At 37.9% G+C, this 17,799-nt stretch overlaps 1 protein-coding gene across 2 annotated transcripts in view; it reads right to left on the reverse strand.

Annotated features, from left to right (window-relative positions):
• kek5 (kekkon 5) overlaps positions 1-16,809 on the reverse strand; it is a 99,949-nt gene extending 83,140 nt beyond the window's left edge. For both annotated transcript variants that reach the window (XM_017081638.4, XM_017081636.4), the window contains exon 1: positions 16,714-16,809. The gene's annotated coding sequence lies outside the window, so the exon portion shown is untranslated. The remainder of the gene's footprint in view (positions 1-16,713) is intronic.
• Between the last annotated feature and the right edge of the window lie 990 nt (positions 16,810-17,799).

The raw sequence follows: 17,799 nt of genomic DNA on the forward strand, positions 1-17,799 counted from the left end.
CGTTGACGCCATTCGCCAAGGAAATCTTTATCGTCATCTTTTCTGCGGACAATGATGACGCATTTCGGGATGACGAAGAGCAGAAAAAAAGAGCCAAGGATGCGGGGATGATGGAGATGATGGAGATGAAGTTGGAGGGGATGTGATGATTTCAGATGCCAAGAGCAGTTACACACAAAAAACTTGTATGGGTAAAATGGACCAATACGGATAGTTACGTAACCGTAAAAAAGTGTGACAACTATTCAAAATAATGATGTGTATTTCATTGTTGCGTTGGTTTCTATTTAATTGTATAACTACCATAAAATGGTAAGCTGTGTGTACTTTGTTGTTGGGTGAGTAACTTCTTCGTTGGTCAAATTTATAATTCCATGGGTAGCGATCATTTAACTATTATATTGGTCAACTTAACCTAAGTTTTTTTGTGTGTAGGAAAAGGGCAAGGGAAAAAGTCAACTCAGTGCATGAAAAATTCGTTCTCCTTTGATGTCCATTCATTCTTCCTCTTCTCTGCTCTTCTCTCTTGGCGACAAAAAAGTTACTCCACTCGCGTGACCCACAGTTCGTCATCTTAATCTCCGTCACTGGTTACTGGTTGTCCATGGCCAAAGGATTTGGATTAACCTCCACCACCGAGCCAGCTCCCCTCGACATTCGACCAAAAACAATGAGAATTAATGCATTTCTAGCTCAGCTCACACAGAAATGAAATAATTCTGCATTAGTCGCCGTTGAACAAAAGCAAGACAAAGAAAAAAGACGTATCCATATAAAGGGAAACAGGAGAGCACGAACTGGCCCCAAAATATGATCATCTAAAAAACAGACTTCTTTTTCGAGATGGGGGAGAAAAAATATAGTCTTACGATAACAATATTAAGGATTGACCCTCGAAGCATCAAGGGGAATCCACAAAGTGGCTGGGGATTAAGATATGGGCCATGTGTAAAAGCCATTGCCTTGTAATAAAACAGAAGAAGGAAAAAAGAACACACATGTGTTTTATTGATGAATCATTCCTGTGGGGACGTAGCAAATAAATTATGAAGCCATACGTAAATCTTTTTGTCCACCGGGAAACTGCTAATTGCCATACAAAGTAGCTGGGAGGATAGAGGTATCATGAAATAAATTCAGAAAAGCAGAGATTGTCAATCTTGATTCGTTGAGCAAGCGAATTTGCCTCACATACTACATACATATACTCGTATGTATGATATGTGTCCTTTAAAAAGTGCATGCTGAATATCTGACGTCTTCTGACTGGAAATTAAATTTTTGAAACCTGGTAAAATCATTTTCGATTTGAAAGTTGTGCTTAGCATTTTAAATATGCATGAGGTCGGTCGCTCTGTCGGCGGTGTGTTTATTTAAACACACACATTTTCGAGCACGGTGGAGGAGAACTGCTCAGAGATACGCACTCAACCACGCAGGCAAAAGCCGCAAGCTCCTTGCGATGAAGTCGGGTCTTCACACTCGAATAAATAACAAGTAAGAACGCAATAGTCAAAGACCTCGACAATGAGATACTGGGTACTCGATTCGTGAACTGGAAAAGCACTACCTCTGCATTGCTTGTTTAACTGCATATCTCAATCAGGGAGTACATGTTACATGGAAATGCAAATGCAAATGCAATGTGAGAGGATGCTGCTAAATCTGCCAAAAAGAAACATGGTAAACGGTCCTACCTTTATATGAATAATTTATCTAAACTTTCCACAGACGCACATAAATTTAAGATCAAGTATTCAGAGTAAACTCATAACATCCCATACATGTATACCTGGGTACTACCTATATTTCTATGAAAAAAAGTCATGACTAAATAAATATATTTTTTAAGGTTGTTAAGTTGGAGACCCCTTTTTCTCTAGGTTGCCAGGCAATCTAAAATAAATCCAGTGAGCTGGGAAAAATCTAGCAAGTGCCATAAAGCCTTAATCAATGGAAATGATTAAAAACAGAATTGTGTCTTGGATATCTGAAAGAATAATAAACAAATATTGCAATAACTTTTTGCATAAATCACTCAACCAAAGTCGAGTGACTTAAGCTTGATCCTCGCCAAAACTGACATTTCATTAGTCGCCCCTTTGTTTGCCCCTGGGTGGCAATTTAATAATGACCTAAAAATTCGCACCAATCACCAACCAGCACAGCGTCTTGACTCGTCTCGTCTCGGATCAAATAACAAAGACCCAGACAGACAGACAAACACCGAAGGACAGCTAACCCAGGCCCAAACCCAAAACCCCTTCTATAAGTAAATCCATCCAGCACAAACAGAAATTCGGGGATTTCAGCCAGGCAAGATGGTTTTTGCAGCAGCGGCGGCCTATAGTTTTAATTCATTTGATTGGAGCCACTGGCCGTGGGCCACAGCTCAAGTTTTTGGCTCGCCTGATGACACAAACCGGCGACACCTTAATTTGGAGCCCAATCTAAGGACCCGGCACGTAGAAAACTTGCGTGCTACAGCGGCGGTCCCAGAACTCGTTAACGAGATTCTTGTACATGATGCTTCCCGTTGCAGAGTCACATCTGTTTCATTGTCACGACGAGAGATATAGATATAGATCTAGATATAGATATAGCTGTAGATATGGATATGGATGTCGATGTCGAGCGTTTAACCTCAACTAACACCTCTGTCACATCCACTTAGGTTACAAATTGCAGCTCTACACTTGTGAAAAATCCCCAGGGTGCTCTGATATTTAGTCAGTTCAAGTAGATGGTATACGTATGTGTATTCTACCCAACTGGGTTCTACTACCAAATGAGGCTTTAATAATTTGACCAATACGATGATGGATGGTCAGTTGAAATCTTTGTTTATAATTGGCATGTTAACGGAACGAATGTGAAGTCGTGTGCATCGGACAGGATATTCAAGTTTTCTTTTAAGTTGGCCAAGCTGCAAATCTGTTTGAACATAATTGTTTGTACACTGTGCAAAACGCATTTTACCCACAAGTAATATTTTCCGATTGCTTTTTCTATCTGGAAGCTGCTATAAAAAATGTTTTTATTGGCATATTCCATATATACTAAGATATGTATTCATACTTTATCGTTATTTGACGGATTTCGAATATTGAAATTTTTCGATATATCAAACTTCGATAAAAAAAAAAACTGTACGATATTTTCGATACATGTTTTTTGACAGATGGTCTTTGGATCGAGCAACAGTTTCTTTATGTGCAACTGTGATGGCATAGTTCCGCACTTGCGAAGATGTCAACCATAGACAGGGTTGCAACACCTCTTGTGTCCTCACATTCCACCCAATTATCCTGGATCTCCATTGCGGTTTATTTGTCGTCCCATGGGGCTGGGTTTGCACGCATGTGAGGGGACAGCATTTAAATGGCTCAATGGTCATTGCATTCAACATACAATGCCTAAGTCGTGCTGCTGTTGCAAAAGTGACACAAAGGTCTCTCTAACAGCACTTAAAGCCTATCAATGAATTGACTTACTGATGCATTAGTGAAGAGCTGTTTTAATTAGTTTATACATTTTGACTAATTTCCACATCTTAACACACCCCGACGCCAGCTTCAAATATCCTTTGTTTTGCGGCCCAATGTTGTTTCAAATTGGAGATACCGAGTTTCGGACGAGACTTTGATTAAATTTTAATTAGTGAATGGTTCTCGGTTCCATATCCCTATTTCTTCGGCTTAGCAATGGATGCTAATATAAATTTGCAATGAAAGCATCCAACGCATTTCAATTATCAAGTTTCGATAAATGAGGTTAAAACCCAGAATGTTAGCCATCCCATTGAGAGGTTGGCTTTTGGTGGGATGGGGTGTGAACTTTAACCCCCATATTTATGTGCAATGCTGAATGCTGGCTCTGCGCATTTTTTTGCGGTTTTCATTTCGCATTCTCGTGCAAGCAAAGCAGCATTTTGCCTTTAATAATTATTTATGCACATGTCTGCTGCAGGCTCTTCCTCTCATTGCTCAACTCGACCACCATCGGACCATCTCGAGAGGGGTCGGAAGGCCGGGGCGGTGGAAATGGAAGTGGAAGAAGGCAGACCAGGCCCACTGTGTCCGCTCGAGTAGCACTAAATCAAATTGTGTGGCTATCAAACATGCAACTAGCCGTTCCCAAGCAACGACAGCATTTCAGATTACACTCGAAAAGAATTTGCAGCCGAATAAGTCAAGAACATTTCAGTTCTTTAAAATCAAAAAAAATTCTACGCAGAAAAAGGACCAAAAAAACCAGGACTCTCAGAGAAAATGTACATTTGGGTGTCACAGAAACCCTTCAAAATAAAGTACACAATTTAATGCTTTCAATTTTTTGCAATTAAAAATTAAACAATTTAAAGTTTTAACTTACATTTTTGAAAATCTTGAAAAATCATTCTCAAATCGAGAACACTATTTCTAAACTTGTTATCGAGAACACTGGTTTTCAAAAAATCGTTATCGAATCGAGAACCCTTTTTCCGAAATGCAATATTTTCAATCGAAAATACCGAATTCGAACGAGTTTCAAACTATTTTCTTTTAGCGTATCCGGTTAATATGTGAGTGTCGTGCGTGCCTTTGCTTTCGCCTCTTTACCTCTGCTCCACCTCCACCTCCGGCTTTGGGTCTGTATCTGTATCTATATATCTGTATCTGTATCTGTATATACGGCATATCGGTTAGCCGTGTTAATATTTGCGTTTTACATTGTGTGCTCACTGTGCTCAGACAGCGATAACGACAACGACGGGCAAGTGAGCAGAGTTGCGTGGCTTTTGCAAAGGAGATACAGGAGAACGGAGAAGTAGTCGGATGGATACGAGTACCGAGTACCGAGCACCAAGTACCAAGAACTGCACATATTATCTGGGGCTCCCAATATAGATTCCGATACGAATGCAACTACAAATAGTCGGTATCTTTGAACATTTTCATGTTTTGTTTGGCTTTTAGTGCCGGCTCAGTTGTTCCCTGCGACGCACACAATTCGCCACACGTACGTAAACGATTTACCAATACAAACACCAGCTTAAACATTAACTCAAACACGGGCAAGGGCAAAAGAAGCACAGAAATGTTCAGATATCCCTTATACCTTGAACCAGATCCAAAAAGCACGCATGTTCATATAAAACTTTCCTCTAAGAAAAAAATAAGTTATTAAAGAACTAAAGACAGCAACTTTCTGTTTTTAAAAACGAGAAAATCATTACAATCTTATGATTGTTAAGATAAAAAATCGTTATCCAACTTCCAAACGAATTCTTGCTTTCCCATAATGAGTTTGACTGTTCTCAAGTTCGAAAAGGAAGGCTACGATCAGTAAATGTAATTCAAAGAGCAGGAAGAGAACTTATCTTACTACTACTAATAATAGGTATAAGGAAGCGTTTCCAAACCCATAAAGTATATATATTCTTGATCAGGATCACTAGCCGAGTCAATCTAGTAAACTATAAAAGGTAGGAAGTTGGTATGGCATGTAGGCTATTTCCTCTAAATATCTTAAATATTAATATATTATTTTAGTATTCCCTTCACATTTAATTCAAGTTAAGTTAAACTTCACTTGTTTCAGAAAAACATAAATAATAACACATATTAAAATGAAGATTTAGTGATCGTTGAGTGAAAAATAAGACGCTGAAGAAATTCTCCTTGGAAGCTGTAAAATTCGATTGAGTAAAAGCAAACATCAGTGCAGTTCAAAGCGCCCTTTGTGCCAAAATCGAATTGTAAATGGACTGCCTAAAAGCGTTTGCAAACAAACATGTAGTTGGATGCTTCCAGCCCCTTTCCCTAATGATCTTTATTAATTTATCTGCAAGTGCAAGTGGCTGCATCTTGTTTGACCAGACATTAAAACCCGGCCTTAAAGTCGGAACGCCCTTTGTTTGTCTTACTAATTTGACTTAAGTGCCTGGATCCGTTTGCTAATTGTTGTTTCGATGCATTCTGGGCCTCAATATTTACATTCTGATTTTCGCACGAATTTTCAATTGCATTTCTGGGTCAAGTCGAGCTTTTCCCTTGTTTAGATTAGATCTCGTTTTATAGAACCCTTTTATAATACGAAACAAAAAATGTGATGATAACTAGGGTTGGTAAAACGATTAATTTTTGATTTTCAATAGAATCGATACAGATAGGGGCCACTATTAGTTGCCAAATCTATCGATATTTCCCCAACCCAAATAATTCCAAATCGATTTTTAATTCAATCTTCTAATTACTCATTTGCTGTTGACCAAAATATTTAATATCTAATGAAGCTTACTATTCAAGATAAGACAACGAATGTCGTGCTTATGGTATGGGGAATGCCCAAAGGCTTGCTGTTTGTGAGCGGATGCGGGTCAAATTTTCCATAGTCCTTGGTATTTTGGGTTTGGGCAATGCTTCTCCAATCACCGAAAATGCATTCCGAATAACTTTGGCTTAAACTTGGAGCGATATGCCTCTCGGACGTGTTACGACCACGGCGATGGGATGGAATGGCCGGACTTGCCATGGCAAAGTTGGTACGCGTTCGGCTGGCAGCACAGATTTTTTCATCTAGTTTAAGCAGAAAATTGCACCTAAAAGAGCGTAGAATAGTTTCCCCCCAATTCTCCCCAAAAAACACGCCCATCTCTGGTCCCCTGACCCTTTATTCTCTGTAGTATTTGCCCCTCTGGAAACCGGGGATCCCGGGAACCCGGGGAACCCTGAAACACCAGCCTCATCTGGTCGAGCTGGATGGCTAGATGGCTGGATAGCTGGATGGCTGGCTGGCTGGCTGGCTGGCTGGGCAACAACGGAAATTACAAATTGTTGTTTGCTTTGCATTTCACTCGCACCAAACGAGCGACGGATGACAACAACAGCAGCACAAAAGCAAAGGGGCCCAGCAGAAAAAAGCTAAATACAAGAGAGAGCCAAATGCAAATGAAAATGAAAATACATCGGCCACAGAGATCCAAAAGGGAAGAAATGCTGCACATTTTCAGTACCCTAGCTGCTGATGCCTGTGCATGTCTGGTTATTTGTACATATCCCACTGCTTATGCTATGCTATGCTATAAATTTCACAAATTCTTCATTATGTGGATTCAAAATGGACCCCTTGTTTATGCGACATTATTAATAAACCAACCAAGTCGAAACAATCGGGATCGTTGGATTATATTATATACACACATGCCACGATAATTATGGAAACAACTGAAAACAATTCCAAAAGAACAGTTCTAGATGTTATACGGTAATCCTAGGGGAACAAATGGAATTTTTAAAACATGTGAAATTTCGATTTCCATATGCCAAGTTGCATTTTTTTTCCATTTTAAGATTTTTTCATGAAATAAATCAATAAAATAACCTCTTATCGAGATAAGAAACTTTGGATGGTTGTGCCTTTCATTTTGATATAAAAAATCGATCACAAATTTCTTTAAAACCAAAGGCTTTGCTTTGTAAAAAAATCATAAAAGATTTTTAACCTTAATCCATTTTTTCCTTAATTTATGTAAATTTTAAGGGATATCTGAGCACTTTTTGCTGGAGTGCCTTACCTCTCAAAGCCCCCACCCACTCCCCTTTTCTACGCCTCTGGCTATTAAAAGCAGAGATGAAGAAAATGTACATAAACAAAAGAACAGCGGCCAAGAAGTAGGCAATTTACTTGGGTCATTTATGGTTTAGAACTCGCTGTCAATTATGCATAAATTCAAACACCTCTGGCAACGCTACACAAATGAAATTTGTTTTTGAAAAACAACGTTTTCAAATGAAAACATTTTTTGGTTTCTTTTATTAACCATTGAAAATGGCATATCCCACATAACCCTTTTGTTTGCACAGAGAAATGCATATTTAATTTGTATACATTATGTAGCAAGTTAATCGTTATTGAAATAATTGAACTATAGTTTCCACATCACCATCAATTATTCAAAATTAAGCACAATTAACGTAGTTCTCAAAATGCAACCTTTTAAATTCCATTGTTTACATTTGCCCCAGGGCGATGACTCTTATAGGTCACACAGTGGGGCATCGATATACCCAACACTGTCTGTTGTTGTAGCTTTATTTACATGTATCGAGTTGCACATGTCCATATACTCGTATATGTATATACTCGTACATCTTAAAGTGAGGTCTGCAGTCAATTTAGATAAACAATTATGAGCACAATTGTGCCAGAGCCCTGGTCCCTTCCCCAGATACAGCTCCTCCTCCTCCTCCTCCTCCACGGGATTCTTCAGTGCAGCGGCACCCGTTCACTTCATTTGACCCACCATCAAGTGGAGTGGAGTGGAGTGGTGAAGTGGAGTGGTGGAGTCGAGTGGTGCCAGTGCCACACGAAGAAGCGGAACACGCCGTAAACAATGCAACGTTGAGTCAGAAGAGAACCAAGCAAAAGTCCAATTCTTTTTTTTTTTGTAAGTAGCGCGTTGCGGAGCCAACGAAAAATAACAATCAGAGCGGTAAAAAAGCAAGCAGCGCAGGGAAAGTATATATGAAATGCATAAATTATCCCCTTCTGTGAGCTGTGAGCCCTCCGAGAGCGCAAATGATGTTATATAGGGATATGGGGTGTTGAGGAAGATTCCAAATAGCACAGCACAGTATTTTAGAATTTTAATTGGCCTCCAATAGCGAACGAGAAAGCCCAAATGGAAAATGTGACCAGGAAGCAACTGTTTATATTAGGATTAAAAACCAAGTACCGATGCCTTCTTTTTCTACGCCAACATACATCACGACGATGTATACATTTCGAGCGATAATTATCAAGTACCACGCGTCTATTTATATTCACCACTGTTACTTACTTCCCGGAATGCGGAAAAGTTTGAAGTTTGGGCACCCTTCTGCTTTTAATAGGTCTCTCGTAGGATTTTTGGAAAAACATTACCCGATCCAGCACAGAAATCTTACCTGAAAAGAGATAAAAAGTTTAACAAAACTTAATCGAAGTTAATGAATAATCTGAATTTGCGTTTTTGAAAAATTTATAACTTTCTATTTTAGAACATAATGTGGTCAAAATACGAAACTTACTTAATCTACTTGAGTAGTTATTTAGAAAGACCACCCGACTATATAGGTATAACTTACAGAAATACTTTATAAGGTCAAAAGCACAATGTACATAAACCATATATATTATAAAAGTCGAGGGTATGAATATTCAGTATCTGGATATCAGTATCATAGTATTAAGCACCAAGGGTTTAAACTTTAAAGTCCCAAATTAAACCATAAGCATACTTGTTATGGTCCAGAACTGGGACGTTCAGACCTTTGATTACAAGAAGCTAGAGCAATTCAATTTAAAAATTGTGCGCCAAGCGTCATTAATTACATCACCGTCGCGACGTCACCAGAGAAGGCGGCAAAAAGTAAGGCGTAAACGAATGAATGCATCAGGGAAACGAATAAACCCGTTCCCTGTACAGTTGAATAGCTGCGAAGAATTAAGCACGCCCGTAAGTGTGAACATGTACGCTGTACCCTAGACTGCACACACTCGTCCCCATGTGAAGTTACCCAGATACACGGAAAAAAGAGGGTGTTTGGTATAATATCATGGTCTTTTTGAAGATGTGTTCCTTATATTCGGATTTTAAACTTTATCAGCCCTGGTTTAGCTTTCAAGCTTAAAATGTATCTTAAAAAATTTTTCAACCACCTAGAAATATGAAATTATTGAAATATCAAAACACAACCATTAGCTGGCGAAAAATGAAAACAATTATATTAAGTTTAAAATGTACCAATAGTGGTTACTATATCTCAGCAATATTTCAATGAAAAAGAAAAATTCCATACGGCAGCAAGGGGTATTAAACCCAGACCCTTTCCATTAAAGCGAGTTTCCAACGGGAGAAAATGGGCATATCGTTTTTGATATTATTCACCCATCTACAGCAAATACAAACAATGTAAATATCCATTTGACCCTTGAATATCAAATTGATATCGAGCTGTTTGTTTTTATTCGTGTAGAATCAAGAATTCTTCTCTGGTGCAATTTTAAGCACGTGCTGCCAGCCATTTGGCTCCTTCATGGCCGCCTTTCACGGGCCGCGGTCGAGAGCCCAAGCTGCTTTGCACTGGAAACAACGAGGGGGCAAGAAGTTCATCGGTGGAACAGTGGGTGGTTCTCGCCTCCGTCCTGTATAACCAAACATACAGGCAAACAAATATCAATGCGAAATTTAATTAAAGCAAGTCAAGGCTTTTGGGCATCCTGGAGTTGGAGATTTCGTCTGAATTACCGGTTCTAGTATCGATGACATCGATTGGTAAATTAGCTACCAGGCAACGAAAAGCCGCACCTTCGACCCTTCTTCCTCATTTCTCGTCCTGGCTGGCATTACACGTAGCGCTCATTTAAATAAATTTATATATGCTATCGTATTTATTCTGGCTCAGCTACATTTTATGGCATTTCCCCGCGCTTATCGATTCGGAAAGCAGGTCGCAACACATTGCTCGGCTCATTTGTGTTTTCTTTTTTTCAATAGCATCAAATACTTATCTTAATCGCTGCGCATTCCACCTTCCAAACATAAAATTCTGGTTTCCATGAGCCAGAATGGAGAATGCATAAAGCTATTATTAACACATTAATTATCTATATCGATTTGGCTATACTTGAAGTGCTCTATTCATTTTTGTGATCTTCACGACAAGTTTGTTTGGCATTTGTGTCCTTTGATTATTAATATGCCATAATGAGGGCTATTAGCCATGAGCAAATAATATATGATAACAATCAGTCTGGAGACACCACATTTAACTCAATTTATTGATTTCTGGATGTTTTTACTCTCTTATTCATGGTGAAAATAATAGAAATCTTAATAAATGGAAATATTTGCAAAAATATATATTTGATAAATATAAAATGTCCCATAAATGATTAATTAAAACTTAAAGTTTCGTTCAAAGGTGGCTTTCAAAGTGCAGGGATTCTTATAAAATTTTATAGTTTACAAACTGGTTTAAGCCTCACCATGGGGAGATGCGAAAACTGAGTTCCAACATATTGTTCCAAGCATAAAATTGTGTATATAGAGCTCCACAAAGAACGATTCATGGCTTGATTCTCGAAATGACCTCCTCTGCGGAATTGAGGATGGATGATGCCATGCCAACACATGGCTAAAACATGGGGAGATTCTGTACAGATTTTGTTTACCACATACCTTCAAGTCGGACTAACTGGGTTTCTACTTCAATCTCTACACAACACCACCCATCTGCTAACCATCTAACCATCTAACCATCTAACCACCTCCAACCAACCATTTTGGTTGTCTGTCAAAGATTTATTTTGTGCAGCAAACGTGAGCAAAACGTACTCGACTCAAATTTATGTATGCAATACGCATTTGGAGCTTTGTGGTCCCAATTCCAAAAGCCCTTCAATATGCCACTCGGCACCCGGTGCTCAGTGCTGGGTGCTCGGTGCTTGTCGGCACCCCTCAAAAGCCCTGAACACCTAAGGGCAGCCCATCTAGACCATCCAGCCATCCAGCCATCCAGCCAGCCGACATGTCAGCGTTGATTATGGCCCAAGGCGACTTAAGATAAGCATCAAGCTGCGAAAAATGTTATAACTATTAGACACAAAGCAAGTGACTGCCCAAAATAGAAAAAATGGGGATAGGGAAAGGAAAGGAATGAAAAAAGTGGCTTAAATCTTTTACCAAAGGCACAGAATTTTTATGACCAAAGGCTCTGTAGTTTGCACCTCAAATAAACTGTTTGATTTGACCAACACAAAAACACATTGGTATTTAAACATTTCTATCTGCTTTATACACACAAAAAAGTTTTCTTGTTAAAGTTGATCAATGCAACTATTAATATACGTAATTGTTTTTGCTTTATTTTCTATTTAATAGTTAAACTACTATAAACATAGTAACCTTCACGTGACGTGTATACTTTGTTATTGGAATAGTATAGACTTAATAAACTATCAAAAATAGTTATAAAGTTAGTGTAGGATAAACTTTCTTTTGGAAACGGAAATATGAAAATTACTTTTCTTATTTTGCAAATTACCATGCTACAGTAACGTATATAGGAATTCACAGAAACCATAAATAATATGGGTTGGATAACTTTAAAAATAGTTATTTCACTACAATCGATGGGTTGGGCCCATTTTACCCACTTTATAGTTACATAACTATTTTTTATAGTAACCCTTACGTAAATGGGACAAATCGCCAATTCGATAGGTTGGGCCCATTTTACCATTATAGTGGTTAATTTTTGCAAACACTTTTTTTGTGTGTACATATATAGGTCTATATATATATAGGAGATTATTCGTGGTTCCTTGGCATAAAAAATAATAATAATATTTATGTGTTGATCGCATGAAATGTGCTGTATAAATTTATCCAAGCCCCAGTTCAGTGCATTTACTTTCTTTTTATGGCCATAAAAAAGAAAGTGGGGTTGGGCAGGTGCTAGCAGAAGGAAGTAGAGATTTTCGGGGTGGCAGTCTGACTCGTGCGTTTATTGCAAACTGTCACAATATTTCGGAGAACGCGGGCATACACACTCCCACACGCATCTATCTGCGACCCAAGAAAAATTGACAGGAAATAGTAAATGGAAATGCGAATGTCAAAATACGTCTTCGTGATTTGAAGCGAGTGGGTGTCCTTTGACCTAGAAGCTGTGTGCGGGAAATTTCATTCGAACGAACCGATAAAATGATGATAGAATCCTAAATTCATGGAAATTTGCAAGCACCCGGGGTTTCTTTTGCTGGCGACACAATTTCTGCGGTAACCCCAAAAATGTCCATCCCACACGCCGCACAAAAAGGGTCAACGAACGCATATATTCCATATCCTGGTTGGATACGGTTAATAATCCGTTTTGGGATACGATTCCCCCATATCACCGTTTGTGGTCAGCGGAATTTTTTAGCAGAGATTTACATTTACCTGGGCTAATAAAATAAATTGAAGTACATATACACATACGTAATGCCAATTGGCGCCATAAAATCATACATTATTTAATCAGCTTTACTGGGGGTGAATTGATTTAACTATGCACACTAGTTCCCCCAAAAGTGCCAAAAATATCAAAATGTTTTTTTTTACAAATAAAACAAACAACAAACAACAAAATTTAAATGAATATTGGATAGAAAAAAGTATTATGCTCTTCATATTTAATAGCTTAAGGCTCAATATTCAAACAAACAAAATCACTCCAAATTTCAGTTACAATTTTTGTTTGTTTAGCAAAAATACGACCCTGGATCCTTTTCACAGTCTTGGGTGGGTACACACTTCGGGTATTATAGAATCCCAAAACTATCTTAAAATATTTATATTTTAAAGGAGTATTTTTGTATTAGGGAGCATTTTAAATTATTTATTTTCCCCCTTAACTGGGGACATAAAGAATCTTAATGATCACCTAGGCCCTTTATTAAATGTGCGTTGATACCCCGCCTTTTTTTGGTTTTCTATTATGTATCTGGAAATTTTAAAAAATTTCTGAATAGCGAGTATCTTCAAAAGATTTTTTTTATTGATACACCTTATTTATCATGCATTTACAAAACTGAACAGTAATTAACAACCCTCAAATATTTATATTTTAAAATAATTGCCGCACATGACAAATTTAAAAATCATTCCTAAGTAGCGCTGGGTACTTTCAAGTCGGGGCCCTCAACTAAAGATCTATTTCGTGGTTTATTTTGCTTGTGAATGTGTAAGTCCTTAGGTTTCGCACCGGAATCTGGCAACTTGTCTCCGGAGATGGGTATCCAAACCGGTGGATGGCGATGGCACTTGGAAGTGGAAAAGCAGGCTGCAGAGAAACCGATGCAGATGACGATGGTGTTGCTCTGTGGCACTGGAGTTGCTATACGCTATATGCGTTTTGTGTTCAAAAATAAACGGAAGCCATAATAATGAGATTTATCTTCGGATTCTTAAACTGCCCAACCTGCAACGACTGGGTGTTTCCTCCACCTATATCTATCTACCTTAGTACCCCATACAAAATGGCACTTTGGGAAGAGCAAACAACACACATCGTCAAAAACGAACCATTTTTGCCCAGAAGGGGATGCGAAAAAAGAGATTGCGGTTTGTGTGAATGGAGTTGGGTTAGCGAGCATCTGCCTATTATAATTTTGTGCGCATAAAACTCAAATATTTCTGTTTCGCCACCAGAACATTTTGTTGTGTTCATTCTTCCGCCAACAGTAAAAAAAAAAAATGGGAAAAACCAATATACAAAATTTAACATATGTGCTATGTGAACGATTTTTTTAAGAGCCAAATAAATCAGAGGGTCAAATGGACTTGAAGGAATTTAATATAGCCCTTAGCAGGGTGCCCATGATATAAAGTTATAAAAGAAAAAGTATATTTTTTGGTTCTCTCCACTGCTCTTAATATTCAGTTAATTTTTATATATTTTCCAAATCTAGCTCTAATTGCTCTCGACATCTATTTGGCCTAGTATTCCTTTCACGTTTTCGTGTACAGCTAATTATGCTTTGTCTCCACTGTGTCAATAAAATGTTAATGAAATTTACTCACTGAAAGTATTAACTTTTTCAGGGGGTTTTAGCGGGGGGTTCTTTAGTTGAAGGTTCTAATGGTCAATGGCCAATACGAGGGCATTTCTAATTTCCTGACTCCCCCCCCTCCTTCTCTTTGGCAAACATTACATTTGATTGTTATTTTTCTCAACGCCAAGTGCCCAAACAGAAATGAAATCCAAAGCAGGCCTACAAGAACGAAAATTCAAAAATGGAAAAAAGAAAAACAGTAGCAGTAGCAGAAAAAAAAACAAAAGGCAGAGCGTTTGCCGAGCAAAACAAAAGAAATGACTCCCGTTGTTTGGACTGCATACAAATTTCGCATTAGCCCAGGCAACAATTTCTCCGGGGGTAATGGAGTTCCGCTTTCATCTGGCTCCTTTTTGTAATGGTCCACATATATACTTATATACATACGATTTATTGGGTGGAATGGGTGGAAGTGGGCGTTGAAGGAGGCTGGCAGACGTTCATTTACACATCCATTCGGCCCTCATTCATACTTCAATTTGGTTTGGACTCTTGTATAAAATTTCATTAATTTCCAATCGCCCGGCGCGGTTTGCATTATTATGAACCGGGGTGGGATGGGGGAACCACCTCTTCGATATGGTTCTCTTTCTATTTTTTTCTGTATGTATACAATTTACCACAATATAGTGGAATGTACAGCCATCCACCCCCAACGGCCACTCACCCTAAACGAGATATCTTGACGACGCATTTTGGTTTGTTCTCCACACATCCAGTACTGTGCAGTATTCTAAATACCATATAGGGCGAAGGCGACGGCGATGTCGAGTATTTCCAACCCCATAAAGTGCATACAATTCAATCGTACGATTTCGTTTCTATATGCATGGAAAATTTGTTCCTTCTGTTCTCAGTTCCCATGCTTTTGTATTAGAAATGTTTATTACTGATATGACCTTTTAGTATGTTCTATATTTGAGATCAAAAAATTAAATTGGCTTTAAGGAAAGAAATGTTATTTTCCGATTACAATATAAGACGAAAGCGTGTGTTTCCAACCCTATAAAGATAATAGAATTTAATCGAACGATTTCGTTTCAACATGAATGACAAGTTGATTTCATATGTTTCGAGTTCCCATGTTTTTATATTTTAGTAGAAAAGTTTATGACTGACAATGATATTAACTTATGAAACATGTTCATAGTTGATATCAAAAATTAAAATTATTTTATGTTTTACAGGTCTTGGAAAAGTTATATCAGTAGATAACTTCTGCTTTAGGTTTTTATGTTTCACAGGCCTGTGAATGACTGGATCCATCCAACAAGTATCTTTATTTTTCATACATTTCGAATACTTTCCAAGTCAATTAAATATAATGCATGAATGTGTGTGGGACTGAATGAATAAGGGGCTTTAATCCTTGCCATCTGTCCCCGCTGTTAATTATTTTTTCAACCAATGCTTTTCGCCTTTTTAAGAAAAACATATGTACATGCATACATATTGTAATTTTTCTTCTCTGTTTAATTTCGTCGGCTCTTATACTACCGTTTTAGCACACCTAACACCCTTTCCACAGTCATTTCCTATTTTTTTGTAAGTTCTTTCAGGGATGCCACCCAAGGGGGGATGCCATTAAAAAATCGTGGGGTTTGGAAACGTTTTGGCTTCTAAGAAGCTAAAGTCTCACGACTTGATCCGTAACCTCCTTCTACCTTCTAGCAAAATGTTTTTCGAAGGCAGAGAGCTTGTTGCTTTTCCCTCAAAAGTCTGTTCCTGCCTTTCGACCTTGTTTTAAACAACATTTTCGTAGCCACTTGCCTAGCTCTCCGACCGTTCAATAATGCCTCTTTGGCAGGCATATCACGTAATTCTAATTTAAAAATTACAAGCCTTGCTTGGCAGCCGGTATCACGCGTTTTGATAAGGCCCTGTCACATATGCATTTATGTCTTTTTCCCTTACATATACCTAAACTTCTTGCATTAGCGCCGTTTATTACCTGAAACACATGGGAAGTTGGCGGTTAGTGTTTACTCAAGGAACTATATCATTCAGTAAACAGGAAGAAATATATAAAGTCAATCATTTAAAATCAAATTTATTAGGTTATATAAAAAAAATATATAAATGACTTACCTGAGTGTTTAAACAGCTCAGCATTTCAACACTTGATAGTTCTATAATTAATTCCAGTCATTAAGGAAAAATGTATGCGTAGATTATCAAGGATATTAAGCCTGAAAATAAAAAAAAAATTTTAAATTTCTTGTCTCCGGTAAAAAGTTATTTAGTTTTGAATATACTGGGAACTATTTTAAAATTATATTTAAATACAAATGGCCTTGAAATTCCTATTACCATTCGTAGGTCTTTCCTAAACATATTACCTACTATGCACCCAGGTTTCATGGTAAAAAGGCTCTTTTTAGCGCGCTTTCGAACTCCAAAAGGCGTATCCCCATTTCACGCGGTGCACTTTCAAGAGAGCACTCTAAGTCGTTGGGTGCACTTCTTTCGGTAATGTACCGGATGCTAAGCCCCAATTAGAGCACAAGGTAATTTTGTGAATTTTCGCCTAGTACTTGCGAATTTAATTAGTTTCGAGTAACTAACGATATTTGAAAAGGTAGGTGTTGCTCTCTGGCTAACAAACCAAACATTGCGTTTAAACGAAAATCAAATAATTAAGGCCAAAAAGGGGGAAACATTTCATTCATCATTTTATTGCGGTTAATGACTATCATATTGTTTATTAATCCCGCAAATAAAACAACCACAAACTCCTTAGATAATTAAATAACATATTTAGATCAAGAGAATTCAAAGAGAATCCCTTCAGATTGCGGTTAGGTTCGGAAACTGGACGTCATTTAATAAGGACATTAATTGAATACATTATTTATACAATTTTTTGTTGTTCACGACCCCTAGACGAATTCATGTAGATTATTTCAGAAAAGTGACTTGTAATTGACAGAATGAGAATTTTGCCGTGTCACTGGCAGCGTATGTTTATGGGCAATAATCGTATATTTGCAGGTCTCTATTATACCTCCACCTATTAAACACCGCTTCCGTAGACTTTAACTTTGTTGAGTTGAGCGAAAAATAAAAAAATCTGCGATGATGAGATTTGGCTGAGATGGGCAGAGATGAGCGCTGACGAACAGGGGCAAAAAATTTAATTTCACTTAAATCTTTCTTTCAATTAAAAGTTTTAAT

The sequence above is a fragment of the Drosophila suzukii genome, chromosome X, assembly GCF_043229965.1.
Source record: "Drosophila suzukii chromosome X, CBGP_Dsuzu_IsoJpt1.0, whole genome shotgun sequence".
NCBI classification, from domain to species: Eukaryota; Metazoa; Arthropoda; class Insecta; order Diptera; family Drosophilidae; genus Drosophila; species Drosophila suzukii.